Genomic DNA, 12,996 nt, shown 5'->3' with positions numbered 1-12,996 from the left:
AACAGCTCTTTCCTGCACCAAGCAAGAGAGTGTCTTGTTGCTGTGTTCTCCGCTGCTCCATAATCTTTCCCAGGGCAACAAGTGTATATCAAAGATAATGTTATTACAATAAACTATATAGAGTAAGGCACTGTCCATTAAATCGAGATATTTCATATCACTTTAATATGTTGATGTTATCAACTGACCTATAAATACCAATAACATTTTCACTGTCATATACATTTAAGCTTCTTTAAGCTTTCAAGTACCCTTATGCTTAATACTCAAAAACATGCAATTCAATTCCAGCAAGTAACTCCAAAAAATCACATCAAGGAAGTTCTTTATTGCTTTCTCTCAATGACTTCCAGATTAAATTTGCTCTTCTATAATCACAGAAAAGGCTTCCTATAAATACCTCATCTAAAAGCACATGGTTGAAGTTAGATATTTTCAATGCTGCGACAAAGGACCATGCAACTAGAAAAGAGTTAATAACTCTCCTGATGATTCACATACTGAAATCAGTGCTGACTCTTAGTATCAGAAGAATGAAACCATATTTAAGAACTAAAATAAGATTATGAAGCACACAGAAGGAATAGGTTTGGCTCTCAAAGTATCTACCTTTTACCTACTTACCTTTCAGACACTTGGGCTTCAGTAAACTTCCAAGTACCACTGCAAGAATGTGCACTACCAGAGCAGTGAGTGCATAAATGCCAGAATGCCAAGGCAGGGAAGAAGCAGACATAAATCTGCTCACAGCAGCGTTCCAGATTGGTGCTAAAGTAAGAGTTATGAGCTACATTCATTTCAAGTAAGTATAAGATTATCTATACTCAGTTCAGGCCTTCTTTAGTCATCGTTTACTTGGGAAGAAATTATAGCTTATGTAGAACAGCAGTCATATTTCTCAGTGACAGAAAGTGAAAGTGAACAAACTCTTGCCCTTCTCCAGTTCAGGCCAAGGAAAGACCCATGCACAAATCCCTGAGGGTGACATCTACCCGCACAGTAAAGCTGCACTTACCCATTCTGTAAGGTCACAGATTAAAAGCAGTTGACTCAAGCCTCTGGAAAAAGAAAGGTTTCATATCATAATATTCTTCCAAATAGAAGTTGAGTACACAAACTTACCATCTCTCCTTGTACCAAAAGCTTTTATTCATAATGTTTGTTAGGAGACAAGATCTCTACTACACTAGAAAGCAGGAGAAACTTATAGTCCCCTTTCAGGCCCATGCATCTTGAATAGTTTCAGTTACAAATGGACAAGTGCTCTTCACACCTCCTAGAACAGGGAAACAAAGAAGAGCAAAAGAAATCATGAAGTGCTCCAGAAACTCAGCATTTCCACCTAGCTTTCTATTCAAGTATTTCTACCCTTGATTATTGATACTAAACAAATCCACAGATGCACTGAATAGCAATAAATCAGCAGCAACTAATAAATTTAAACTGAGCTAGACATCATTGCTATACTGAACAAAACAGATTCTTCCCTCCACCAATATTGACTAGAGCAGACAGAAGTGCAAAAGCTGTGTGATGACAGACTTTCCTCAAGGCAGGCCTTGGCAGCAGTGTAAATTCAATGGTTTGGTTCTGAAGGTTGTGGCTTCAGCCCCAGGTCCCAATTCCTTACCACAAACTACTAGTCATCTCTCTGAGTAAATGCAGGACCAACTCCTACTCAGCAAGGCTCCATCAGATTTAAATATCATCCATGCAAAAGGCCTGCAGCTGAAGTATCCTGGGATAGGCACAGCTACTCAGCACAGCTGTGGGCATGACACAGCTGAGACCCTTTCAGCTTGACAACAGAAGAAAATGTCCTGAGCACCTTCCATCCCTGCAGGCTGCCTACCTTCTTGGATAGTCCTTCAAGAACAGAGCTGCTTTCTCTGAATCAGACACAGAAGACCATGGATTAATTAATACTGTCTGTATCCCAGAAATATCCTAGGGACCTTAATTTCAGTCCTTGGCCATGCTCCACTAGGCACTTTGCATGCATTAGGCAAAAGGCAGGCTCTGTATGTCGGGGTTCCTCCAAGAAAGGGCTGTCCACCTGCAGTAGAACCTGCAGAGCAGCAGCTTTTGAACCACTCCACAGTCTAAGTTGCTATTCCCAACATCCAAATGTAGCTAGCTCAGCCTGTTTACTGTCAGTCTTTCTGAACTCTGGAAACGAGGCAAACCTGCATGAGCACCATTGGTCACAGCAATCCAGGCACTACAGCTGATACAGGATATAGATGAAAGTCATGCATGGGGCAACCCTTGCTTTGCATTTTGGTGCAGATGTATACAGAGAAAGGAGTGAGGGCAGAAGTGAGACAGTGGGAAACTTAGAGAGAAGGAGGATATCCTACTTAAAATCACTCTAAAGCATATTACAAATCTGTTAAATCATTGTGGCTTGCCCTGTATTTCAGAGTAAATTTGTAACTTTTAAGAAGGAGTGGAGAAACTACCACTCCACTTTTAAATAATGAAAATGCTAAAAAACCTACACTTAACAGCTCTAAAACTGCAGCAAGTCACCCACCAACACCCACTCTTCATCAGTATGCTTTTTTCAGCTTTGCCTATTATTTGTGTCAAGTCAGAGATGTCTAAGGTTTGCTGTGCTTATCTGCTCAACTTTGATTTGAGCCCCAAATGTTAAATATGTACCTGTGCCACTGACCTTTTCCCCCATATTTGATCTAAATAAGTAAAACCCACAGTTTCCAAAATCATTTGGATTCACTGCTCTGAGTGCATAGCTGTAAAAAAATCTGCTTTAAGATTAACATCCAATTTTATTCATGCTGGAGGCTTTACCACAGCATCTATTTTTGTAAGATTAACAGCAAGATCCCAGTTCTCCAAAAATGTAAATAGTAGCAGACAATTGTAAAAGGAAGATGATGTTTCCTAACATGCCCTGCTCACATCCAAGAAGGTACATTTTCCTAGACCTTTCCACAATGAGTGTAATTTCTATTTGTATTTTTGCACCCACAACACGCAGTATTTATATGAGTCCTTCTACCTCCCATTAGCTGGAATGCAAACTGTGGGTGCCAAAAAATACTAACATAAATCTCACGTGTGCAAAGCATCCCCTGAAAGCATCCCCTGAAAGACAGCTTTTACTCTGGAGGAGTTAAGAAACAGCCATCTTCCAGTACCCTGCACAAGAGCCGTTTGAATCATCTAACTTGAAAATAAAAGTATAGAAAATGAGCACTTGATATTTTGGCTAATCCATTTGAAGTGAGTATACATAAAGACATTTCTTTTTGGACGTGGCAACCTGAGGACAAATTGAGGGTCATTTTTAACCTAAACATCAGAGATGTTGCTTTAAATACCTTTAAATACCAGTGCCTTTGGTGTCTGTCAATTAGAGCTATTGCATTGCTGTCAACTTGCATTCCTGCTTTAGTTCTAGCTTTGCTCCATCCTACACAGATCTGTACAAATCAATTGTCTCTTGCAAACATGCACTAACCACTGGAAAGTGAAATTAATAAAGTGTGAGAAAATCTGATTCATAAAGCTGACACTCCTGTGCCCAACAACTCTTCACATAGGCAGGCAAAGCAGTAAAAGATTATCAAATTGCAACTGTCATTCCTGACAAACGCATCTCAATGCTGGAAGGAATCCTCAAAGGGTTCTTCAGAGCCTGTCAGTATCTGTACTTTGGATGGAAAGCTACCACTGAGTACAGTGTGCCCAACATACAGAACCTGCCACAAAATGAAGTTCTTCATAAGAAAGCTCATCTCAGTCTTGGTTGGTAACAATAACAAGGAGACAAGATGAGAACATCAGTCTCAATTGTAAAGACAATGTTTTCCTCCCATATTATTCTGTCTGTCATGTTCCCTTCAGGTTCCAAAGGAATCCCTGTCTCATATATCATTATTTCCCACAAAGCTTGAAAGCCCTCAGGAGGGGTTTCTTCCTGCCCACTGTACCAGCCTTGAAGTCTGAGTACCTTCAGAGCAGTGACAGAGGCCTCTGCCAGCAATAAAGGGGAACATCTGCATACCAATTAAACTGCTGAGCGCTGAGTAAAAAAAAAAAAAAAAAGGAAAAAAAAAAGGCGGGGGGGGGAAGCCTTGAAAGCAAATCTGAGCCAAGTTCTAATTAATGCCCTAGGTCCAGATTCACCACAGCACTTAAGCATGTAGTTAACTTTAAGCATGTATTTAATTCCATTGAAGTCAAAAGACAGCATCGAAGAGGCAAACTACATTAGCACAATTTAATACTCTTTCGGCTAATTAATCAGCCATAAAAATTTACTATGAGATCTGTATTCCTTATTTCCTTCACTGTGACATTTCCAGATAAAAATACTTGAATGTGGCTGGAATAAGCAAAAAAGGCACTACTCGTTTGGCTGTCATGGGGTGCTTGGTCCTACAGCTGTGAAAGCCAGTCCCTAAGAACAGGTATAGGAACTAAGCTCTCTCCACATCACAGCCTACTGTCTGTATCTACTATGTGGTTGCAGCTCACAGACACAAAAAGCACAGCCTTTGTCCTGAAGAGCAGTAATTGAAGGAACTATAAGAACTGGCAGCAGATGAGTAAAGCCACCAGGCTCATATCAGAGACATCTTTTCTCTATAAAGAGGCGTTGGCTCACTGCAGCTCACCAGTGTCATTTGTGATTGGAGATGGCAAGGAAGCACAGCAGACAGAGCTGGGTAAGTGAGGGACACTGAGAGCAAATGCAGTTTTGGAGACAGAGCTGATGAGGTTCCCAAGGAGGCACTATTAGGCAGAGCTGGGGCGAGAGGAAGAATGCTGGTGGTCTAAAAGCTAGGCAGACTGGAGTCTGGCCCAGCCCCTGTGTGGGCAAGGGCTAAACTCTCCTCTGTTTCAGTGCAGCAGAAAAAAGCCCTGGAAAAAAGAAGCCCAGAGTGCAATCTCCACTTAGCTGAATTGTCCCAGATACATCCAATCCATTTCTCCACTTGGTAAGTCCAGTATGGAGAATGGCTGCCAACATTGCACCAACAACCTGTATGCTAGATGTGGCCTAAACATGGTCTCCAAGGGCCAAATATGACCAACTTTTGAGGTCCTGTTGACTTCAGAAAAGTAATAACCAACCATTCTGCAAAACAAAATGCAAGGAGATAAGCTGGATGGTAAGTGTGTTCTTGCTAGGGATTTCTGCAAAAGTGAAGCCCCAGAAAGTTTGCTGAGTATCATTAATGTTGCACGTGGACCTATAAAGCAAGAAAAACGAAAGCAGAGGACATAAATTCCTGGTTGACAATACTTCTTTATCTCATCCCTCATGCAAAAAGAACAAAAACAATTCTCCAAAAATTAGAACAGCATGAGAATATAAGAAAGTATCAGAACAGCTTTTCAGATTAACTTTGAATTTCCTTGTTTTCATTGGTTTAAGAGCTGTATTGTTACTCCCTTTTTTTTTTTAACTGCAGATACTAAAAATTCTTTTATCTTTCTAAGTCTCTAGAGTATGTTATATAATTACATAATTAAGGCCTCTTTCAACTGGGTATAATTTACTCTATAGTTTACACCAGCTGCACATGAGCCATTACAGTATATCATTTAAAATCCTAATTAGAGGCTTCTTAATTAGTGGATCCTTCAGTCACTAGACTGTGACTGTGTAAAATAGGTAGCTATTGCATTCTACAAATCTACATAAAATGTTTGTGTGAAAACAGGGTGTGTACAAGTCCAAAAGCACAGTGCTTGTCCTTGAAGGTCAGCCCACCTGCGTATGCAGAGCTCCACACAACATCTTCACTCCCCTGTCTCAGTGCCCAGCTGCTCTGCACACAGCCTTTCTTTCATGCCTGTGTTGCTAGGAACTTCCAAAACAAGACCCAAGCCTCACCAGGCTAATGTGACTGTTGCCATGTTCAAACATGATCCAAAGAGAGGATGGGGCTGTGCCCCTGACTGCCCAAGGCAGCTCCTGCATGGCTCATCAAAACCTTTCTCCAGAAAACTCAGCTCCTCACTGCTGCTGCTGCCTTTCTCCCTCAGGAGATCTGCTGCATACTGGATTCTGCACACACTTCCTCTGTGCTGCCCAGTGTACTCATATCACTAGAAGGAAGAAGAGGGCAACCAGCCTCTCATTTACAGCCACTGACAAATATTTTTCATTAAACACCACCAAACTAGCAATTGGTCACTGAGATTCTAAGTACAATATTTGCCCAGAGAAAGAACTGAATCTCCATCTTCCCCTCTGGGTATGCCAGGCAGCAGCTGGTGGAACTAAAGCAAATCTTAACAGGAATCACCCCCTAGAACGAGCCTCATATGAACCAGGGATTCATTAAGATCTGTTGCTTAGTAAGCAACGCGCTTGTCCAGACCATACTCTGGATGGACTGGAGGGGTTTTATCGAGTTTTCGCCAGCTTGTAACACAGCAGCTGTGTTACAATGGGTCCGATTTGGAGCCTGCCAGCATTTGGGAGGATTCCTTTAAACAGTACAGTGAAAAAATCATGAGTTCTTGTTGACTGCAGGATAATATAAATCAGCTATTGAAAACCTGTATCATTAGTGCTATTGCTTTCCAGTGGTAGATGGCTGCAGTAATGGATTGGCCTCTCCATCTCATCCTCCCACTGGAAAGCAACATATACAGGACTGATCAATAACTTGATCTAAGTTACTTGTAGACATGTCAGGTGCAAATATCACCCATTCTCAAAAGGTTTTAAAAGACCAGGTATTTTTGCAAAATTTAGGCCAGGCAACAAATTGCTTTGGATAAATTGTCATTCTGGGGGAGAGCAACATAACCAGACCCATCCACATTGTTAAACTTGAGTGTTAAATAGACAGGAATTCTATTGTATGCATGTATTTCTTTGTGGGGTCAATAGCTCAAGATGTTCAATTTGAAAAGCATTTTTTGGAATAGCCATGTTGCTGAAGACCCTGTTTGATAGGAAATAACTAGATTATTTCATGGAATTTGCCACTAATTTCTACATCTGAAATCCTAAATTACTTCCAAAATCAATAGCAAAATTCACAGTCATTACTAGAGCCAGAATTTTATCCTATTGCATCACAACATATTACCCACTTAATGTAGCATTGTCAAGCCTTCAGTGGAAACTTTACAGGTCACAGCCTTATTTCCCCATTGAATAATAGAGAGGCTAGAGAGGGGTTTAAGGGCCTTCCCCACATAAAGGTGGCATCACTTTGATGCCATTACTATGACCAAAGCATGTACGTGTGTTTCTATCCCTGACCCCACCTCTGTCACTTGCCCATACACAGAGTGGATATGATCAAGTAGATTATAAAGCAGGTCAGAGGCACAGATATTTCACAGTTATCATCTTACAGCCCCCAAGGATGTCCATGGACACACATAGAAGCAAATGTAAGCTGAATCCTGGCTATACACTGAGTCCCACTGTGGTACTGACATCAGGGAACTCTTTTTTCAAAAGGTGAGTTGTCATCTTCTGAAAACCCTTGTGACAATCTGCCTACAGATTTAACTGAGAACTTCCAGGGATATCATATTTTTTTGAGCTGACCTTCTTAGGAATCTTTGTACTCCAAACTTCTGGAAAACCTTCACCTTAAATCAAACACCCTTTTAAACTGGTCCTTGTACAACACTTAAATTCCTTAGCTTGCATGGTGCAAATACCAACTTTCTTCAGTAAGTTCAACAGCATCAGAAGTGATGTAACAGAAATTATTTCACCTGGTTAATTTTGGATTGACTTCTGTAACAGGAGCAGGAGAGGTAAAGGAAGGTGGTGGCTGGGTTCAGGTAACCATAACCATAAACAGAGGAGAAGGCTGAAGACAGAGGAAGAAATAACATCATACTAATATTTGCCTGCTGGTCCAAGCAAGTACCATGAACTTCTTCCTCCTCACAGGAGTGCAGCTGTGATGCACTCCACCATGTAAAACCCTGGGAGAGCAGAGCACAGGACAGCCAGCGACTTGGCAAGGCCAGGGACCCTCTGGAGCATGATGCCTGCAGCAGATTGCACCAGTACAGCTCACCAGCCCAGCTCCCTCAGCACCAAGGCACCACGATGAGGAATCCAAGCACCTGCACTCAGACCACAGCCATCCCAGCTACACAGGCTGGTGGCTGATGAGCTCCAGCCTCATGGCTGCTGCCAGAACCCATGGAGGTCAGAAGAAAGAAATGGATCTCTCTGGCAGTCAAGAGATTCCTTTTTATGGGGGCAGAATTATAGATTATAATTTTGTGTAGATATCTGCTCTTCTCCACTCCCACAATATTTTGTCTGTTTTGTTTAAAAAAAAAAAAAAAAAAAAAAACCATACCAAAAAAGCTCAGTGTCTTATTTCAAGATTTGTCTATTTCACTAACTTGTTGCAACCTCCATCACAGCTCTTCCCTCGTCAGCAACTGTACCACTGCACTATACCTCTGCCCACATACAAATGCACTGGTTGAAGGTATGAACTGGAATCTCAGTTAAAGGAACAAGCAGGCATCCCAGAGACTGATACAGCTGCTATTTGCATGTAAAAGAGGAAAAGAGGTGCATGACTGAGCCCAAATTAGCATGAGCAAAACCTCCCACTGAATTTGCAAACTGCGCTTGCACAGTAGTGCTAATAGAGCTGCACACTTTCCTCACAAAGGATTTCTACCTCAGCCATAAGGAAACTTGTATAACAGTGGTCCACAGAATTTAGCACAAACTTTTAAATACCTACTTTTCTGAAATACACAGAGTGCTACAGAAAGAGAAAAACAGTGGATGCAGGGTAGTAGGGATATACCTAGGTTTAATTTCACCCCCGCTTCCAGCTTGATTCCTGAAGCTGACTGCCTCAGAGAGATGTGTTTTGTAAGGCCTCCATCACTTCTGTACCCCTAGATTTCTGAATGTCCAGAAATTTTTACAATGCTCAGTGCACCTAAAAATGAAAGCCTAAATGAGCAGGGCAAATGTACATCTAATGCTCCACTTCCACCCATCCCTTTGCAATATCAGCTCTTTCAAAGGGATGCTCCTGGGATTAATTTATTGGAAAGTCTTGGCAGTCTTGCTGAAGACACACATTTCATAAACTGTAAGATTTCTGGATTTTAACATAGTCTTCTTCTCTCTGGCTGTGTACAGAGGTATTTATGCACCCATGTCTGTGCCTATACCTACTGAGTCAGAAAAAAAAGGATTAGATGTCTCAGTAGACTGTTCAAGAAGTGCAATTTTACGGGTCCCCCAAACCAAACTGCACTTTGAGGCCTTGTTGCAGAGAAGTTATAGACTCTTTTTATTTTATCCTCATACTTTCATGGAAGCTGTTGGAAAAATTCAGTGCCTCCACTATTTCTGCAGTAGGGTTAGCTCATCTGAAAACTAGAAAGAACAGTAAATGCAGATATTAATGGTAATAAAAATCAAAGCTTAGCCCTACACGAAGAGAAACAAATTCCAAAATGAAAAATTCGATTACACAGTACCTGTCTCCCGTCTTGACTTCCTCATTATACACAGAAATTAACCCTGTCATTAAGTACTTTGATCAGGCTGTACATAAACAGCTTATAACGGCATGAAATCTACCACAGCAAGCAGGCAAATGAACAAGTGGAGAAATACTGACATTTGAGGCTGCTGTCAGACATCAAGTGCTCCTACTCCCTCAGGGCCAAACTGCTTGAGTAAACGAGGTTACTCCAAGGATTAATTGCTCCCTCCTGGTTTGCACTACTTCCAGAAAATTTCAGCAATAATATGCAGGACACTATCATTTGGAGATCAGTAGCGCTGTTCTAAGATCTCTGAGAGATTTATAAACTGGGCTTTGTAATTGCTCTTTAGGTTAAAATTCAGTATAGAAATTCTCAGCCCACAATTGACCTGAAGCAGTATCCCACCTTTTTTAAGTGTACTGAGGTCAAAAGAGGAAAAGCAGCATTTAAAGTACAAATAGTCACTACCATCTATCTACTTAGAATTAAGGCATGAGAGGAGAGGTGCCCATGGCCAAACTAGTCCAGGTTTGCATCACTCAGAAATTAGGTATGGCACCATCTCACACACTCCAATTCAAATATTTGTAACCTACATCTGGAGAATATCCATGTGCTAATGCCCATTATAAGCAAGACTTCTGGGCAATTAAGAGTTTTTTTCCTAGTAGTTAGTTAGTTAGTTTGTTTGTTTGTTAGGATTTTGGAGCAGAAGTTGCTTTCTTCTGGGATTCATTTAATGCAGTGTAACTTTACTTAGTTGTGACCCTATCTAAATTCCTTGCACACACAGACTGCTACGTGATCAGAGGTGGTCAGGCCAAGAGGGTCTCTTCCCCAACTGTGCTCCTGTTTTGCCATCAGTCCCTTGCCATCTCTGAGCCTTGTTTTCAAGCAGCTATGTTTCCTGCTGGCTCTTCCCACCTCTTTGTTCAGAAGACCCTCAGCATGGAGAAAAGCAATGAGAGTGCCCAAGCCCAAGTACAACATCTGCCCCTAAGCACTACCTGGGGGCACTGCATTGAATTTTGAAAGTACAGCTCAGTTGCTCTCTGCTTTCTGAGGTTAGCTGTGATGGGGTTCTGGTGATTTACCAAGTACAGTAGGCACAGACATAAGGGAGGAATTCTGATCCAAAAGAGGCAAAGGCAGTTTTCCACTGTATTCAAGATGGCCCAGATGTTACCTTTAACAACCTAAAAAAAGCTTGGGAAAACACTAAGCAACCTCACATGTTTTGTTTCTGTAGGTATTGCTAAACATATTGCAGAGCAGATATTTTATTACTCCTAAAAGCACCAAAGTCCAGTATTTCCTTCACTTATCACAATCCATTCTTTTATCCCATTGCTACAATCAGCCCCAGGATGTTATTGCAATCCACTGTTCAACATGGTTATAACCACAATTCAGACAAACTCAGCCATAGACCAAAACAGCTGAGCCAAAACAGTATAGAGACCATTGAGCTTCCCAGAATATTGCTCTCAATCTATAAAGCTGCATAGCTGTGCTTACTCATGCCCCATATACCATTTGGGTGCCCACAAAAACGCTTCTTTCCAGATCCCCAAATGCAGGCACTCCCTTTTGTACAGTCAAGCAAGGAGTGCAACCATGCCACACTTACATGGGTATACACAGAACATATCACAGTAAGACAGTGTGCAAGGGATGGAGTTATCTGAAGGCAGCATTTTTACATCTGGATCTAATAAACCAGCCCAATTGCAGCACACATGTAGTCCCTGGTAATAAAGCAAATAAGCCATTTATTTTGACTTTGCAATTCCTGTTCCAAATAATTTACTGAAATATTGCTGGGTATTTTGCCTACATTAAAAGTTGTAGTAAGTGTGTACCTAAAATTTCAAGCAAACCTAGAAGCATGTAACAATCCAGGCTACAAACACACATTCTGTGTATCAACAACCATAGCAGTATCATTTGATACTTTTACAATATCCCAGCTTCCCTTCTAAAAACAATTCACTATTCATATCAATTCTATGCAACCAGCAGCATGCCAGGGATTTCTCAAAGATCCCATCCCTGAAGAATCCCCAGAATTCATCAAGGTGATCAAATCTCATATGTCAAGTCTTCCAGTGATTACTTGCTTCAATTCACCTCTTCAGTGCTCTGGAGTTTGCTTCTGCTCCCACAGAGCATCCAGACTTCCTGCTGAACTGCAGGATGTGGAGCAGATGAAGAGCTTCATTTCTGACTGAGCAAGACATTTTTAGGCATATCTTACCTATAAGTGCATGTGTTGCCTTAGCAATCAATGGCATCACCTAAAAGTATAGTCGATCAAGTTTGTTACACACCTGTCTGAATAGCTGATGCTATAAACTAGAAAAATCCACTGACACAGCTTTGGAGCTGCTCTAGAAAAAACTCACAAGTAATGCATTTAGGCACTGAAATTTGTATGTCAGTCAGGAAAAGTATAAACAAGAGGAGCTACAGTGGCACTGCTTTTCAAAACACACTCAATGGCTGTTGGAAGGCAAGGCTGAGCCTTCCTTTTAGGTTTAAAACTGAACCTGGGAAGGAAGGCAGCTGCTCAGGGTTGCAGATGAGTCACAGAAAAGAGGTGAGAAGCTGGCCTACCTAAAATCTTTCAGAGGACAGTGAAAACTGTAGTCAAAGTTTTATTAAAGGTTTGTTTTCACCAAATCTTTGTTCCTGCTTTTACATGGGATTTAAAGCCATCTGGTAACTTTATTCTATCAGTAACAAATCCCAGCCAATGAGAACAGCACACATTCCCAAAGGCAATTGGACAATGTGCCCCCTGGGAGGTGAGCAGATGTAAACAGGATGTTCAGCACCTGCAGTGGCTATTGAAGCTAAAGGGAATTGCTGGTACTCAGCACCACTGATGCTTGGTCTCCAGAAGAATTATTTGTGATTTATCATGAGCTTATTGACTACAGATGGAGATTGTCACAAAGACACACCCTTGAAAGGAATCAAAGTTTTCAGACCTCATGTAGATGTGCACCCATGGGCTTCTGTCTACAAGGTGATGTTTGAATTCCAGCCACATATGTGAGAAGTCAGTATTGCGGCACACTTGCTATGTGCTCATCAGGGAAAATCTCTTCAAACAGATGCAACTAAACTCAGGTCACACAAGTGGAGAGCCTTGCTTTGGTACATCTCCAAGCCCTCCTGACAGCAGGGCTGGGGCTTATGGGTGGAAGAACACAGGCCTATGAAAAAGCATGCTATATGCAATTGCCTTTAGGACATGATAAATGTCAGGAAGACAGTCCACAAAGCATTTCCAGATGTGAGTCAGAGAACAAAAGTGTGAAGCTCCTTAGTACAAGGTCTAACTCCATTTCATATCTACAGGCCCCAGAAGTGATGTCAGGTAAAGAGCATGAGTCATGGGTACCTACAATATCTTCTCAGAAGTCTTTATCCATCACTGCCATTGTTCCTCTGCTAAACAGCCAGAAAATCATGGAGAATTATTTTGTCCACATTTTA

At 41.4% G+C, this 12,996-nt stretch overlaps 1 long non-coding RNA gene across 1 annotated transcript in view; it reads right to left on the bottom strand.

The window, feature by feature from the left end:
- The window catches only part of LOC130254772 (uncharacterized), a 48,717-nt gene that overhangs the window by 1,902 nt on the left and 33,819 nt on the right, over window positions 1–12,996 (bottom strand). The window contains exons 7-8 of the long non-coding RNA XR_008840820.1: window positions 1,123–1,276; window positions 625–768 (exon numbers count right to left, since the gene is read on the bottom strand). This is a non-coding gene — a long non-coding RNA (uncharacterized LOC130254772). The remainder of the gene's footprint in view (window positions 1–624; window positions 769–1,122; window positions 1,277–12,996) is intronic.

This window comes from Oenanthe melanoleuca, chromosome 6, assembly GCF_029582105.1.
Source record: "Oenanthe melanoleuca isolate GR-GAL-2019-014 chromosome 6, OMel1.0, whole genome shotgun sequence".
Taxonomy (NCBI): Eukaryota; Metazoa; Chordata; class Aves; order Passeriformes; family Muscicapidae; genus Oenanthe; species Oenanthe melanoleuca.
The sequence above is the reverse complement of the archived record's forward strand: the minus strand, read 5'-3'. Positions and strand labels throughout refer to the sequence as shown.